This window comes from Giraffa tippelskirchi, chromosome X (genome assembly GCF_054371585.1).
Source record: "Giraffa tippelskirchi isolate mGirTip1 chromosome X, T2T-mGirTip1v1.2.pri, whole genome shotgun sequence".
Taxonomy (NCBI): Eukaryota; Metazoa; Chordata; class Mammalia; order Artiodactyla; family Giraffidae; genus Giraffa; species Giraffa tippelskirchi.
This window is the reverse complement of record NC_137289.1, coordinates 132102788-132119151: the sequence shown is the minus strand read 5'-3', so window position 1 is coordinate 132119151 and position 16364 is coordinate 132102788. Positions and strand designations below refer to the sequence as shown.

General features: G+C 38.8%; 1 pseudogene across 1 annotated transcript; it reads right to left on the bottom strand.

Annotated features, from left to right (window-relative positions):
* Window positions 1–2251: 2251 nt before the first annotated feature.
* Window positions 2252–9312, bottom strand: LOC145535337 (calponin-2 pseudogene; annotated as a pseudogene). Its single transcript, XR_014075377.1, has one exon. The product of XR_014075377.1 is annotated as a calponin-2 pseudogene (transcript).
* Between the last annotated feature and the right edge of the window lie 7052 nt (window positions 9313–16364).

Here is a 16364-nt window from a genome sequence, read left to right as displayed (position 1 = left end):
AGCCCTGTTTCAGTTTAAAGAGGCCCAAACAGAAGATTCTTAGATTCTTGGTATCCTGCTCTACAATAGAGAGAGGTGGCAAAGTCGCTGATTGAAAAATTCACTGAACTCCAGATGTCAGGGTTCTAGAGCTGGCTCTTCTATTCTTTGTCGGACTGAAAACTCACTTGATCCCTCCCTCTAATACGCTTTGGGTTAGATGATCTTCAGTCCTTTTCAGCTCAGATAGCCTATGATTCTAATATAGAACAGAGGTCAGATTTCTGGTATTCTCAGTGACCCCAAATTAGAGGGCTGCTGCTGCTGCTAAGTCGCTTCAGTCGTGTCCGACTCTGTGCGACCCCATAGATGGCAGCCCAGCAGGCTCCGCCGTCCCTGGGATTCTCCAGGCAAGAACACTGGAGTGGGTTGCCATTTCCTTCTCCTACGTAAATATTCTGGGCATTGCAAATCAGGTAAAAGACCAGATTCCTCTTTTTCTTTAGCCTCCAGTGAGTTCAAGTACAAATTGCCTTCTCTGTGTTCTACACTGTAATGAAGTTTCCCATGGGTGGCTGATATGCATCCTGAATTGCTCCCTGGAATTTATCTATCAATTCTAATTTATATTTTACCTGATCTCATTACTGTGTTTCTTTCTTTCTCAATTTTATTACTTGTCTTACTTTGCTGTATGGATTCTTGTATGTTACAACAAAATCTTTATAGAGCATGGTGCTGGTGGTGAGAAATTTTAAAATCCTTAAATGAGGAAACAATGAAAACAGATGCAAAAAAGTACCATAAACATGTAACGTATGACATTCAGATAATGTATTTAAATATATAATTCTTAACAAGTTTATGTGTCTTTCTCTGAAGACAGCAAATGAAAAGTCTAAATTGGAAGGTGAATGGAAGGATGATAGAGACAGGAAAAAATAGCAGCAGCAAGAGGTGACCATTTATTTTTCATATTAGGTGGAGAAGAGAGATCCCCAAAGAGATAGAAAACTGCCTTGTGTTTTATAGCTTCTCACCCAAGTTGATATTCAGTATGACGACATCTTGTCATGAAGACTAAACAGTTATCACTACTGTTTTGCTTGAGAAGGCAGGGAAGAAATACCTTTTTTGTTTGAGATTGAAATAGCCAGAAAGCTCTTATTACTTTTACTGTAATGTGAGTTCACTTCTCACCAAAATCATGGAAAAATACATTCTTTTGATTTGCTTAGCAGATGCATTTCTAATGCAACTGGGAGGTTATGGAAACAGAAGTGCCATCAGTGATCCACTGCCTTCAGAATTCTACAAAGAATTCTGAATGTCACAGGTCCTAGAGGAAGGATTTTTCCATACCAGCCTTCCTGACATTTGAGGTCTGATCTTCTTATCTGTTTTCTTGATGTGGCATGGATGGGATTTCTGCCCTTTAGCACAGCTCAGATGTCTGATCACAGCCCTTCTCTCTTCTTGGATTCGTTGGACACTTATCAGACTGCAACTGAGTTACCTTCCTGTGTTCTGATTTCTCGTTCCCCAGTTTCCATAGCTGTGTGCTGGAACCTGGTAGATTAGAGGCCCTCATCACTGAGCAGATTAGCGTCATCTGCATACCTAGAGACTTCCTCAAGAGCTGAGTCTCAAAGTGACACCTCTGCTCTGCCGGCTTACTTGAGATGAGAGTCCATTTGTTCCTGCTGCTGCTAAGTTGCTTCAGTCTTGTCGACTCTTTGCGACCCCATAGACGGCAGCCCACCAGGCTCCTCTGTCCCTGGGATTCTCCAGGGAAGAATACTGGAGTGGGTTGCCATTTCCTTCTCCAATGCATGAAAGGGAAAAGTGAAAGTGAAGTCCCTCAGTCGTCCGACTCTTAGCGACCCCATGGACTACAGCCCACCAGGCTCCTCCGTCCATGGGAGTTTCCAGGCAAGAGTACTGGAGTGGAGTGCCATTGCCTTCTCCCCATTTGTTCCTAGAATGTCCTTGTTCCTAGAATGTCCTTGTTTTGTTCTTTGCTCAAAGACACTCCTTTTAACACTTTATATAACTAAGCGACCTATGCCTTAGTTCAGCCATAAGATTCTCTTAGCCTTAAGATAAGAAGGGATACTCTCAGGATGGGAACTCCATCCTACCCAATCTTTATAAACATTAAAGTCTTTTTTTTTTTTAATTTACCTGTTAAACTTGATTTGCATTATTCTAATCTGAGTGCCTCATCTCTGGGCCCGTGACTGAAACAAAAACCATTAACAGTGGGTTAGAATTTCTTTGGATTTCACTTAATAAGTGTTTGGATTCTGAAATTTGTTTTAGATTCATTCTTCTGTATCTCAAACCTGAGTCATTGGTGATTTTTCCTCTTTGCATTTATTAATCCTTAATGCCTGCCAGGAATGTGAAATTATATTTCTTTTGTTATAAGAAAAGCAATGATGAAGCTATTAGTATTATATGTTCTACCCAGGCAATGGTATCTTTTGGAGAATCTTAAAATTCTGGTTTATGTATAACATTTAGCATACAGGTAATCATTTTACTTCAAATATTAGAATATATGTTTCATAGCATAATTTAAATATTTTAAAATAAAGCTAAATCAATTTCTTTTTCCCCATGTAATTTAGAAGGTACTTTAGGATTTTTTCTATTGTTTTTCAGTCACTAAGTCATGTCTAACTCTTTGCGACCCCACGGACTGCAGCGTGCCAAGCTTCTCTGTCCTTTACTATCTCCCAGAGTTTGCTCAAATTCATATCCATTGAGTCGGTGATATTGTCTAACCATCTCATTCTCTGACACCCTCTTCTCCTTTTGCCTTCGATCTTTCCCAGCATCAGGGTTTTTTCCAATGAGTTGGCTCTTCCCATCAGGTGGCCAAAGTACTGGAGCTTCAGCTTCAGCATCAGTCCTTCCAATGAATATTCAGAATTGATTTCCTTTATGATTGGTTTGATCTCCTTGCTGTCCAAGGGACTCTCAAGAGTCTTCTCCAGCACTTTTTTTCATTAGCTAAGTATATTTTGAACATTATCATGGTATTCCCAAAGTAGCTAAATGTTATATTTACAAGACTTGGAAGAAATAATATTGTAATCTTTTTAAAAAATGAAATGTATTCTGACAGTATTTTGGTTGGAATACATTTCTGAGTTAGATATATGAGAAACAGGAAAAAGAATGCACTCAGCTGGTATTTAAGGAGAAATCATTTTCCTTTTCCTTTCTCTGTGGGCAAGAAACATGAGATAAAAATAATCAGAATAAGGTCCTTAGGTATCGAGAATTTATTAGAATCAGAGCACTTACTAATTCAGAGCAAATGAGATCTATAGATCGTTAATTGCAGCTTGGTGTCTTTTATAAGAATGCCTCATGTAGTGAGCACATTGTCCTTTCACTAAATGAGTAGTGATTATCTGGGAGATTACTGTGATTTATAAGCTCATTTTCTTCATTTTACTTTACATGTGCCAGACACTGACTCATTCAATAGAAAAGCAAAACAAGCCTGATTTTTTAGAAGTTAAATGCTTTATTGATTATTGTTATTCTCACCAGAAAGTTATAATGTATGGGATTGTTGAACATGTAGTATATAAATTTTTAAAAATAACTTTACTGCAGGCTTTAGGTGATAAACCCTGATTTTGGTATACTACATTATTCCTGCCAGAATCTAAATAATGCTACCCAAATGGAGTAAAACAGTATTTATTGTTATGGGAGGAGAGATTATTTTCTTGGAAAAAGATTCTACTTTATCCTGAAATATACCCTTTTCAGACAAGTGTGACCTCTATAGTAGCTTGAAGAATTTTATGTCTTCCATCTTTAAGGTGAAAAAGAGCCAGACACTAAAGTGTGATGAGTAATCAGAGAGTATGATGCACAAGAAACATGTTACTCCTTGTTTTCAGTAAATGGTTTTTGGTAGCTCCAGATATCAAAGGAACTAATTAGATCCTTAAGTTATTTATACATGCAAAGTTAAGTGGAGAATTTACACAATTCTGATTGTTGAGAGGCAGTAAAACCTGATGCTAAGAGCTTGGGCTCTACAGCCAGACTGCCTAGATTCTCATCATAGTTCTGCCAGTATGATCTTGGGCCATTTACTTAACCTCTTTGTGCTTGCTTTCTTCAACTATAAAATAGGGATGTTAACATTACCTAGCTCATAGGCCTAAATGAGTTAATACACACATTGAATGGTGGCAAACATAAACGATAAGTGCTAGCTGTTACTATCATTTAGACGAGAGGAATATGTATACAGATTCGTGGGCTGGTTTTTGCTGATCAAGGAGTAAATTACTTTGGGAACTTGAAAATTAAAAAAAAAAAACATTTTGAAGTAGTCCGTTAATTTATAGGTAATGGTGTAGTGACGGGAAATGTGATAGAGTGAGAAAGGAATCTACCATTTTTGAAGAGCCCTTACAGATACCTTGAAGTAAAACAAACAAGGGTACATTCCAGCTCTGTTCCTTGCTGGTTTGTCAACTTGAGAACATTGTTTAATCTTAAATTTTTCCATCTGGTAAGGGGTGGGGGGCAGTGCTACCTTACACTGTTGTGAGCATTTGCAATAATGAATATAGAATTTTTAGCATAATACTGGTATATAATAGGAATCAGGCAATAATTTAGTGGCTGTCTTTCAACAGCTTGATAGTAGAATTCCATCTTATCCAAATAGCTCTCTCAAAGTCAGGGAAGGGACCTGGGGCAAAGCCAATCCACTACTTTTCATTTTTTCTTTTTTTTTATTTCTGCTTTGTTAGTGAGGAACACTTGTGGTATATGAGTTTCAGAAGGCATTCCATGGGTAGATGCAGGAGTCATCTCAGCAGGATTTTAGAGACACTCTCACTTGAATTACCCTATGTTGAGGGCAGGCACTGGGGTACAAATCTCAGTTCTCATGGTACAAAGCTGTTGAGCCAGGATGGAGCATAGTATTCTGAAAGAGCATCAGGAGAGAAGGAAATCAGTCATGTGTCTCTCAAGAAGCACAGGTCCCATAGAGGTCAATGTTGAGCAAAGTTGGAAATTTGAGTAGGCAGAAGATGTTGCTGACTTATTTCAGAGGCTTAGCCCTAGGCCTGGCATATAGATTTGAAAGAGCAGCAAGACAAATTCCCAGTTCCAGAGGTTCTGATAAACTGCTCAGTTATCAAAGAAAAATCAGCAGAAAAGATGTGTGTGGTAGGGATTAACATTTATCCAGCGTCTACTTTGTGACATATACTGTGCTACATTTTCTGTGTGCTAAGTATTGTTATCCTGCCATTTTAAACTGAGGTTTGGAGACACTAAGAAACTTGCCCAAAGTTAAGAGAGCTCTCAAGTGCTGGAGCTGAGATCCACACCAAGATCTGTCTTGTTTAGCCTCTAGATTCTCAGGGATTCTGGAACTAGAGAACAAGTTGTGTACTTAGCTGCTAGAACAAGGATACTGAGAGAAACCTTACCTTATGAAAAGGGTTGAAAACCTACCAATTATAATTAGGCACCCTGTCAAACAAAGCCAGAGTTGTAGAGTGACTTGATCCTAAGTCATTGCAATAGACTTAAATTTCTGAAGACTAAGGTCAGGATTTATCTTGGAACATGGGAGTGGATAAGCCTTAAGGAGAGGAAAGGTGATTTAAGTGACAGGAGGAGGGCTGCAAGAAGTAACCTCACAACTCATTGTCTTCTGTCCCACCTTCACACAGTATTTTTATTTTTTTAATTATTTTTTGTTGGAATATAGTTGATTTACAGTCTTAGGTTATTTTCTGTCATGCAGCAAAGTAAATCAGCTATATATATACACACATAGTCACCCTTTTAAGATTCTTTTCCCATAATTGGTCATTACAGAGTATGGAGTAGAGTTCCCTATGCTGTATAGTAGGTTCTTGTTAGTTTCATATTTTATATATACTAGTCCTACAGTACTTTAAACGGGCCCCTGGAGTCTGCAAAGTGTAAAGTATTAATGTAAAGCTCTAAGTGCTTTTGCTGTCTAATTTGTTACCATGGAGTAGCCAAGTAATATTTCTGGTGAGCAACAAGGATCCTTAAGTTTAAGTATGTAGAGGTATGTTGGCAGTGTTTTATGCGGAAATTCTGTTCTCTGAATTTCATTAAAGTAAATCATGGCCTGATTATCCTACCTCTAAAGGAAACAGGAAAATTAAGGGAAATAATATTACAAAGTTGCAAACAAGATAAAAATAGAGATGTCTCTATTACAAAGCTATGCCAAAAAGTTTCATATTTAACTACTTATTTTTAGGACCACAGGACAGAAATTATATCTTAGATACTTAAATTAGTATATGAAGGTTGGATTTTTGAGGCTGGTAAAGTCAGGATTTGATTCTATCAAACTGATTACTCTTTAAGGCTACATCAAAGGTGAAACATTTTGTATCACACTCAGTTATTTGATTTCTAAAATTTCTATGTATGTCACAGGATTTGTTTACCATCAGGAGAAATGGGAAACAGTTTGGGACCAATTGCATATTCTCTTTAATCATGTAGTAAGTTGTTTGTTTGGTTAACAAAAAGAATCCCTCTTATCTACTCTGGGAAGGCTTGCTTGGACCCAGTAGCATTTTTACATCAGGCAAGTGTCTCACTGGATTGTCAAAATTTGTGAGTGAGGAAATAGTTAAATTTAAATTTGAAATATTCCAAGGACATATCTATCTTTTTTCTAAGTAGTGAAACAGTGACACATTTTGAAATGGGAGATTAGCTTGTTAGTCACTTCAGACTTTTGTTTCCAAAATCTTCTTGCCATGTTTGGTAATTTTTAAACAGTCTCATTGAATTGGAGCAGCCGTACAACCCAGCTCCATGTAAAAACCTTAGAATATTTTTTTTTAAATGCTCAGGATCATACCACTTTAAATCAAAATGTACAATTGTTTACATTAAATTTTTTTTCTTCTTCTTTCTTTTCAGGATCTTTCCACATGCATATGTGATCTTTATATATTTTTTTTTAATTAATTAAAATTTTTTTTTGGCCACACCATGCATAGCCTGTGGGATCCTAGTTCCCAACCAGGGATTGAACCTGTGCTCCCTGCAGTGGAAGCATGGAGTCCTAACTACTGGACTATCATGGAAGTCCCAATATTTACATTTTAATCACACAGTTACATGAATATATTTTTATTGGAAAAATTCAAATGCAGAAATATATAATATGAGTGAAAAATGGAAGTCACTCTTTACTTACTCTTCTCTTCAATCTCATGATCCTTATTAGGTCATTCTTAATTATTCTTGGCTTGGCTGGTAAAGAATCCGCCTGCAATGTGGGAGACCTGGATTCGATCCCTGGGTTGGGAAGATCCCCTGGAGAAGGGAAAGGCTACCCACTCCAGTATTTTGGCCTGGAGAATTCCATGGACTGTATAATCCATGGGGTTGCAAAGAGTTGGACAGGACTGAGCAACTTTCACTTCACTTCGCTTAACCATTCTTAAAGGCTTAATATGCATCCAATTAATTCTTTCAATAATTTAATATACATATATACACATACACACAAACAAAATTTTAAGCTATACCAATGGGGCAACACATTTTCTTCACTTAATATGGTTTTGACATTTTTCCTTTGAAATCTGTCTCATTTTTTTTTTTTTTTCATTTCCAAAAAGAGGTTTTATTTACTTTGGTCCACAGTTGGTATTTTCACATTATTTCTTGGTCCTAGGGCTCCTGGGCAGGGGCTGGTCCCTGTGGGGGCCTCTGGGTGGGGGTCCCTGTGCAGTACTTGGTGGGGGAGTGGGGACAAGTGTAGGGGTGGGGGCTAGCTTTGTCTCAAGCACTCAGAACTCCACTGTCCTGCCTGGGCCTCAGTGTCCCCACTGGGCCCCTGGGAGGGCCCAGAATTGGTGGTCTGAGAGTCCTAGGGAAATCCATGAGGACTAAAATATTTTGCGACTGTGGCCTGACCTTCTCTCAGCATCCCCTCCACCCCCCGCCACCATTCCCCTGAACAAAAAGTATTTTCATTTCATTAAAACTGCCTGAAACTTCTGTGGGTAGAGAAACCACAAACTGATCGGCACAGAAAAGAGAAGCAGGGAAGACGTAACCGGAAACCACTTGGGGCCAGTTCCCCTCCTTGCCTGGGTTTCTTCTTCCCCCTAACAGCTTGGCCCGAAGTCTGCTGGGAAACCTGATGCCTGGAGCTGCCCTGGTGTGGACCCCCCACCCCACATGCATCTGGATATGGCCTTCACCCCTTTCCCCCAGAGTCTCAACTGGCAGCATTCAGACATGTAGAAAAACAAGGCAAAAAACACAGAAAGACCCAAAAACCCAGATGGGGCAATGATGTGGGGAGACGGCCCGCACAGGTGTCTCAGTAGCCCTCCTCCTCCTGGTAGTAGGGAGGGCACTCTGAGGGCTCCCCTGGGCCTGGGCCATCTCCAGCAGATGCTGGAGCCCCATCGGCCGCTGGGCCTTGAGGGCAGTACTTGGGGTCATGTATCTGCCGGCCCAGGCCAAAGACCTGACCACTCTGGTTGGCACCCTGTGTGTAGCCCATCTGCAGGGACATGGAGGAATTATCACATTTGTCTGTCCCCAGCTTTGTGTCGTAAATGTGCCGCCGGGTCCCTGGAGCCGTCATGCCCACCTGGCTGGCACACTTGTTTGTGCCCATCTGGAGGCTGATGGTCGAGTGGTCCATGGGGGGCAGGATGTGGTTTTTGGGGTCATACAGATGCCGTCTGGTGCCATAAGCTGTCATGCCAGACTGGCTGGCACATTTGTTGGTACCCATCTGGAGCCCAATGACACACTGGCCCGCCTTCATGGTGGCATCATCAAAGTTTCGCTCCTGCTTCTCCGAGTATTTGACGCCAATGTCCACACCACTCTGCAGCCCCTTTGTCTTGGCCTTCCCAGCCAGGGCAAGAAGTTCCCACTTTCAAACAGGTCGTTGGCCTCGAACAGGTCGACAGGATTCATGCCGTAGCTCACCATGGCCTTGATGAAGTTGGAGAGGTTTTCCAGCTGGTGCCAGTTCTGCATGGAGCGGTTGATCTTAGGGATTGAGCCCGGCTGCAGTTTATTCATGAGTGTGCACAATATGATGCCATCCTTCAGACCCTTCTGGAAGTCTGGGCCGACCGAGAGGCCAGTGAGTCCCTCAATCCAGCTTCGGAGCTCCACCTCCTTCTGAGGGTCATATTTGGACTGCAGCCAGTTCTTGACCTCGGCCGAGAGCCCGTACGAGGGCCCCTTGTTGAACTGCGTGGAGCTCATGGCTGGCGGGTGCAGAGCCGCGCGCGGGACGGGACGGACGGCAATCTGTCTCATTTTTAAAACTGCTACGTAGTATTTCAAAATATATATGGAGCATAAGATTGTTAACCACTCCTCTATTCATGGGCATTTAGACTGTTTCTGATTTTCTATTCTTATAAATAATATTGAAGTGAGTATCCTTGAATATATGTATTTGTTCTTTTCTAGAATAGATATTTAGAAGAGGAATTGTTGGGTGAAATCTTTCTTCTGCTTAATTAAATTTAGATTAGATTGAAACTGTCAACTTCTCATTTAAAATACTATAAAGTTTATGCTCCCAGCAGTAGTGCAAGAGAGTACCATTTCCACATACCACTGCCAACACTGACTACAATAAATCTTTTAATATTTTGCTAATCTGATGGGTAAAAGGATAGAAATTGTTTCTGTTTCTATTACTTGATCATAATAATATTATTTTAATCACAGACTCAATTTGCAAATATTTACTTAGAATTTTTATCGATACTTATATTTATAGCAGTCTTATGTTTTTATTTATTTTTAATTGAACGATAATTGCTTTACAGAATTATGTTGGTTTCTACCAAACATCAACAGGAATCAGCCATAGATTACCTTTGCCCCTCTCACTTGAACATCCCTCCCACATCCCTCCCAACTCCACCCCTCTAGGTTGTTACTGAGCCCTGGTTTGAGTTCCCTGAGTCATACAGCAAATTCCCATTGGCTATCTATTTTACATATGGTAATGTATGTTTCCACGTTACTCTCTCCATTGGTCTGATATAGTAATGAGGTTAAATTAAGCTTACAGTATAATTTGAGATTTTCTTATCTTCCTATGATCTGGAACTGTTTATACAAAGTACAGGAATATTTCCTTTGTGAAACCTTCTCTGCCTGGTGACTTTTGTCATGGTAGGTTTTTAAATTTCTTTCATGATTATCAGTGTCTTGATGTTTTTTACCTCAAGCCTATTTCGGTAACTAACTTACATAGTTTAGAAAATCATTCAGGTCATCTCACTTTCAAGTTTGTTAAGTACAAAGTGATACATATTTTTTTTTACAATTTTATTTAGTATTACCTCTATCTCCAGTTACGTTTTCATTTCAGAATCCAAGTATGTGTGTGTGTTATCTTTTTCTTAGCTATGTTTGTGTTACTTAATTAGCTTTTTGAAAAAACTAGACTTGTTTTTTTTTTCTTTGTGTGGTTATTTTCTATATTATTATTTTAGCTTTTATTTTTAAAACTTGTTTTTCATTTTTGTCAAAGTCACAAATGCACATAAAGAATCAAGCAGTTCTATAAGGCATGTTATAAGAAACATGGAGTCCCCCGCTCCTATTTCTTACTCTCGAGTGTTTTAGAAGATTCATTTGATATTATCTCCATATCTCTATATAATATGTGTTTGTGGCTACTTCTTGATGTCTCAATTTCAAGCATTATCAACCAACTTCCCTTTGTGTATAAGGAAGAATTAATTTTCTGTCCACCTACTCCTCACCTTCATCACCCCTCCCCCCATTTTCTAACCATATTCCCAGGCTCCTGATTTGTTGTTGCTTTGCTTACATGAATATTTCGGGTTTACATTATTATGACTAAATCAGTGGTTTTCATATTGGCTGCCCATTTAAATCACTTGGGGAGCTTAAAACATAAATACTGATGCCTATTTTTGATTTAATTAGTCCAGATGTGGTTTGGGTATCTGAAGTTTTAAAAGCTCCTTAGATGGTTCTAATGTCTGTCCAGTGTTGAGAACCAAGGAAATGTTATTCACAGTTGATTCAGTTCAGTTCAGTTCAGTCACTCAGTCATGTCCGACTCTTTGCAACCCCATGAACTGCAGCACGCCAGGCCTCCCTGTCCATCATTAACTCCCTAAGTCCACCCAAACCCACGTCCATCGAGTCGGTGATGCCATCCAGCCATCTCATCCTCTGTCGTCCCCTTCTCCTCCTGCCCTCAATCTTTCCCAGCATCAGGGTCTTTTCCAATGAGTCAGCTCTTCGCATGAGGTGGCCAAAGTATTGGAGTTTCAGCTTCAACATCGGTCCTTCCAATGAACACCCAGGACTGATCTCCTTTAGAATGGACTGGATGGATCTCCTTGTAGTCGAAGGGACTCTCAAGAGTCTTCTCCAACACCACAGTTCAAAAGCATCAACTCTTTGGCACTCAGCTTTCTTCACCGTCCAACTCTCACATCCATACATGACCACTGGAAAAACCATACCCTTGACTAGACGGACCTTTGTTGACAAAGTAATGTCTCTGCTTTTGAATATGCTGTCTAGGTTGGTCATAACCTTCCTTGCAAAGAGTAAGCATCTTTTAATTTCATGGCTGCAGTCACCATCTGCAGTAATTTTGGAGCCCAGAAAAAATAAAGTCAGCCACTGTTTCCACTGTTTGCCCATCTATCTGCCATGAAGTGATGGCACAGTTGATTACTTAGTTTCATTTTCCTTTCTAGAAAACTTTTAATTTGCCTTGAAGCTATTAATTATCTTTCTATATTTGCTTCATTTTCTATATTCTTATCCCTAAATCAACCCAAAATTCCTCTCAGTATATTCATGTTTGTCAAGTGTTCATTCAGTGTCATCTTCTGGAAGAGATCACTGTGGTAGCCTTCAGAAAAGTTCTTGCCTTGCCGAGCTGGGCTCTAAGCTGTTCCTGTTGTCATCTCAGTGTCTTACTTGACCAGCCTCCTGAGAATTCCTTTCTCCTCTCTTGCTTTGGCTCCTGGTTTTCTGGATCCCATGTCTTCCTGTCCTCTTGGTTTACTACCTCATTATGGTAGAGCACCTCTCTTAATGACTTCCCTAGAGAGAAGAGTTCATAGAAGGTGACTTTTTAGAAATTATCTTTACAATAATAAATTAGCTGGCTATACAGATGTTGGTTGGAGATCATTTTTTCTTCAGAATTTTAAAATAAAATGCCTCCTTGTCTTATAATTTCCAGTGATGCCACTGAGAAGTCTGATGTCATTCTGATATTTTATGAGAACCTATTTTTCTCTCTCTCTGAAATCTTTGAGGATCCTCTCTTTATTCAGTGTTCTGAAATTTCCTGATGATGTGACATGAAGAGAATCTATTTTAATCTATTGGTGGATCCTTTCAATCTGGAAACTCAGGTCTTTCAGTTGTGGGAAGTATTTTTGGATAATGGTTTTGATGATTTCTTTCTCTCCATTTTGTCTTCTCTCTTTCTGGAACTCTCTCATTGGGGTGTTAGACCTCTTGGAAGTGTCCAGCTATCATTTAACTTGTGTTTCCAAGAGCTCTTTTTAATTATTGAAATGTTTCTTCTATAGCATCCTTCTTTTCCTAGAAGCAACATCTCATTTTCTTATGAGGAAAATAACAATAGTTTTTCTTTAAGCTTTGTTTCCCTTGTATAATCTATCCCTTCCAACTTTTGCTTTGCTTTCCCCCACCCCCGTGTGTGTGTGTGTGTGTGTGTGTGTGTGTGTGTGTGTGTGTGTGTGAGAGAGAGAGAGAGAGAGAGAGAGAGATTTAGAGGTCTTCTAATGTCTAGGGCATAACAGTCAAGCACTAAAATGCTCATCAGGGTATTTCTTTGCAGGTAGCTGAGACTTGTTGAGTATAGCTTCTGGCTAGACCTTTCTGTAGAGAAACTCCACAGTGTCATTGTATTGAGTATATTTTTTCTTAATGGTCACAGTTCCTAGAAAAATAGTCTTCCACTTCCCTGCTGGGTGGGGATGGAGGGTTGGTAGTGGTGTACAATCCTGGTTGCCATATTTTGAGAGCCAAGAGAGGAAGAAAGGAGTCTTAACATTCAGCATGCAGACTTTCACAACATACCACACTTTTAGTGTGGTGTCCTTCTCTTAACTGTGCATAGTATCCTGCAGTCTACAGAACCTGTATTTTTTTCCCTTCCAGAGAATAAACTCCCATCTTTTGGATAGGAAAGGGAGCTTACTTGGCTGCATGAAATGAGAAAGGAGATTTTTTTTCTCCCTCACCAGATGTTGATTTTATCTTGTCTTAGCTACTTCATCACTCTACTTCAGAGATAGCTGGAACAACACATTTTGAAGCATTTTGGAGGATCTGTGGTATAAATCAAGTTATTCCTTGGTGTTCTCTATTGCTTGCATAGGATTCAGCTTTCTCAATTCTATTGAACCATTTGTTCATTTGCTTTTCAGGTTCCAGAATTGTGTTTTGGTTTGCTCTTCTGTTTGTGTCATTGGAATATATAACTATTAAAAAAATTCCATAACTGTCATGGATTTAATTGTTTTGCTTATTTTGTTTTTGCTTATTTTTTTTTTTTTTTAGAAATTAATAGGAGGCATATGCTCTGTCTTCTATAAAATTGTTTAATCCTATGGTACCTCAGACAGTAAAGAATCTGCCTGCAATGCAGGAGACCTGGGTTTGATCCCTGGGTCGGGAAGATCCCCTGGAGGAGGGCATGGGAACCTGCTCCAGTATTCTTGCCTGGAGAATCCCCATGGCCAGAGGAGCCTGGCAGGCTACAGTCCATGGGGTTGCAAAGAGTCGGACACAACTGAGCAACTATGCACAGCACATTATTTTCAGAGAATATATTTTGTATTATTTCAGTCTTTTGAAATTTGTTAAGATTTGTTTTACAACCTAGAAGATAGCTTATCTTGGTGAATGTTACATGTATATTTGACAAAAATGTTTATTCTGCTGTTTCATGGAATGGCCTATAAAAGTCAGGTCAAGCTGTTTGGCAGTGTTATTCAGGTCAACTACATGCATATGAAAGTTTTTGGTTTTCTTTTCTTAATATAATTTTTATTTATTTTTGGCTGTGCTGGGTCTTCATTGCTACCTGGGCTTTTCTCTAGTTGCGGTAAGTGGGGGCTGCTCTCTAGATGCAGTGTGGGCGTCTCATTGCAGTGACTTCTCTTGTTGGGGAGCATGGGCTCTAGGGCGTATGGGCTTCAGTAGTTGCAGTTCGTGGGCTCTAGAGCACAGGCTCAATAGTTGTGGCACAAGGGCTTAGTTACTCCACAACATGTAGGATTCTCCTGGATCAGGGATTGAACTCATGGTCTCCTGAGTTGGCAGGCAGATTCTTTACCACTGAGCCACCAGGGAAGCCTATGTTTTTCTAATAAACACTTTTAATGCAATAAATTTTCCTTTGGGTATCACTTAGCCCTCAATGCAATGTTTTGAGATGTAGTACTCTGGGTATCAGTCGTTTCTAGAGGATTTTAAAATACAGTTTTTCAATGCATCTTAAGATTTTTTTTCCATTTAACTTTTAGTAAAGTAGCATGTAGTAAAATTGCTTTTTTTTTGTTGGAAAGAATCTATAAATTTGCTGGAATTCATAGAAGGCTACTCTTAAATTTTTCAGAATTAAAAATGTTTTCTTTCCACTCTTTTCAGAAAATTTGGCCCAAATGTTCTTTTTAATTTTTTTTTTTAATTTTCATATGGCTTAACATGGTCACTTGTAAATATTTTTATGGATATTTAAAAAGATGGTATACAAGATATTTAGTATATGGCATTCAGTTGTCAGTCATCTTACTCTTCTGACTTATAACTTCTTCCAAAAGTGATTACAGTGTTCCACTGCAATTCATGACTCAAAATTTATCCTTTTATTGTTTATTCATTTTGTAAGTAGTTACCATTTAAATATTTTGAAGCTATTTTGTTACACGTACAAAAAGTTTGTGATAATTGTATCTCCTTGTTGTATTATATCATTAGTCAATATAAAAAGGAATATAAAGTTTTTGTGCTTTTTAATGTTCACCTTGGAATCTACTCCACTTTTCATCCAGCTTGGATATCGTTTTACATCCTTTTATTTTAAAGCATTATTTTTCATTTTAAGAATACCTTTTGAGATAATCTCTTCAGCAAGTGGTGCTGGGAAAGTTGGACAGCCATATGTAAATCAGAGAAGTTAGAACATACCATCTTACCATGCACAAAAATAAACTCAAAATGGCTTAAACATAAGACATGACACCATAAAACTAGAAGAGAACATGGGCGAAACATTCCCTGTCATTCCCAATGTTTTCTTAGGTCAGTCTCCCAAGGCGATAGAAATAAAAGCAAAAATAAACATATGGGACCTAATCAAACTTACAAGCTTCTCTACAGCAAAGGAAACCGTAAGCAAAACAAAAAGACAACCTACAGATTGGGAGAAAATATTTCCAAATGATGCAATCGACAAGGTCTTAATTTCTAAAATATAGAAACAGCTTATACAACTCAATGACAAAAAGCAAACAATCCCATCGAAAAATGAGCAGAAGACCTAAATAGACATTTCCCAGAGAAGACATACAAATGGCTGACAAGCACATGAAAAGATGCTCATCATCGCTAAATATTAGAGAAATGCAAATCAAAACTACAATGAGGTACCACCTCACATTGGTCAGAATGGCTATCATTAAAAAGTGTATAAATAATAAATGTTGGAGAGAGTATGGAGAAAAGAGAATTTTCTTACACTATTGGCGAGACTATAAATTAGTGCAGCCATTATGGAAAACAGTGTGGAGGTTCCTCAAAAAACTAAAACTAGAATTACCATATGATCTAGCAATCCCACTCCTATCCATGTATCCAGACAAAACTATAATTCAAAAAGATACATGCACCCTTATGTTCATAGTGGTACTAGTTACAATAGCCAAGACATGGAAACAACCTAAATGTCCACTGACAGATGAATGCATAAAGAAGATGTGGTACACATATAAAATGGGATACTATTCAGCCATTCAGAAGAATGAAATAATGCCATTTGCAACATCATGTATAGACCTAGAGATTATCATCCTAAGTGAAGTAAGTCAGAAGTAAACAGATAACATATGATATCACTTATCACTTATATGTGGAATCTAAAATATGACTCAAATGAACATATCTACAAAACAGAAACAGGCTCACAGAGAAGAGACCTTGATTGCCAAGGTGGGAGAGGAAGGCAGAAGGAAGGATTAGGAATTTGGAATTAGAAGATGTAAACTATTATATATATAGGATGGATAAACAACAAGGTCCTG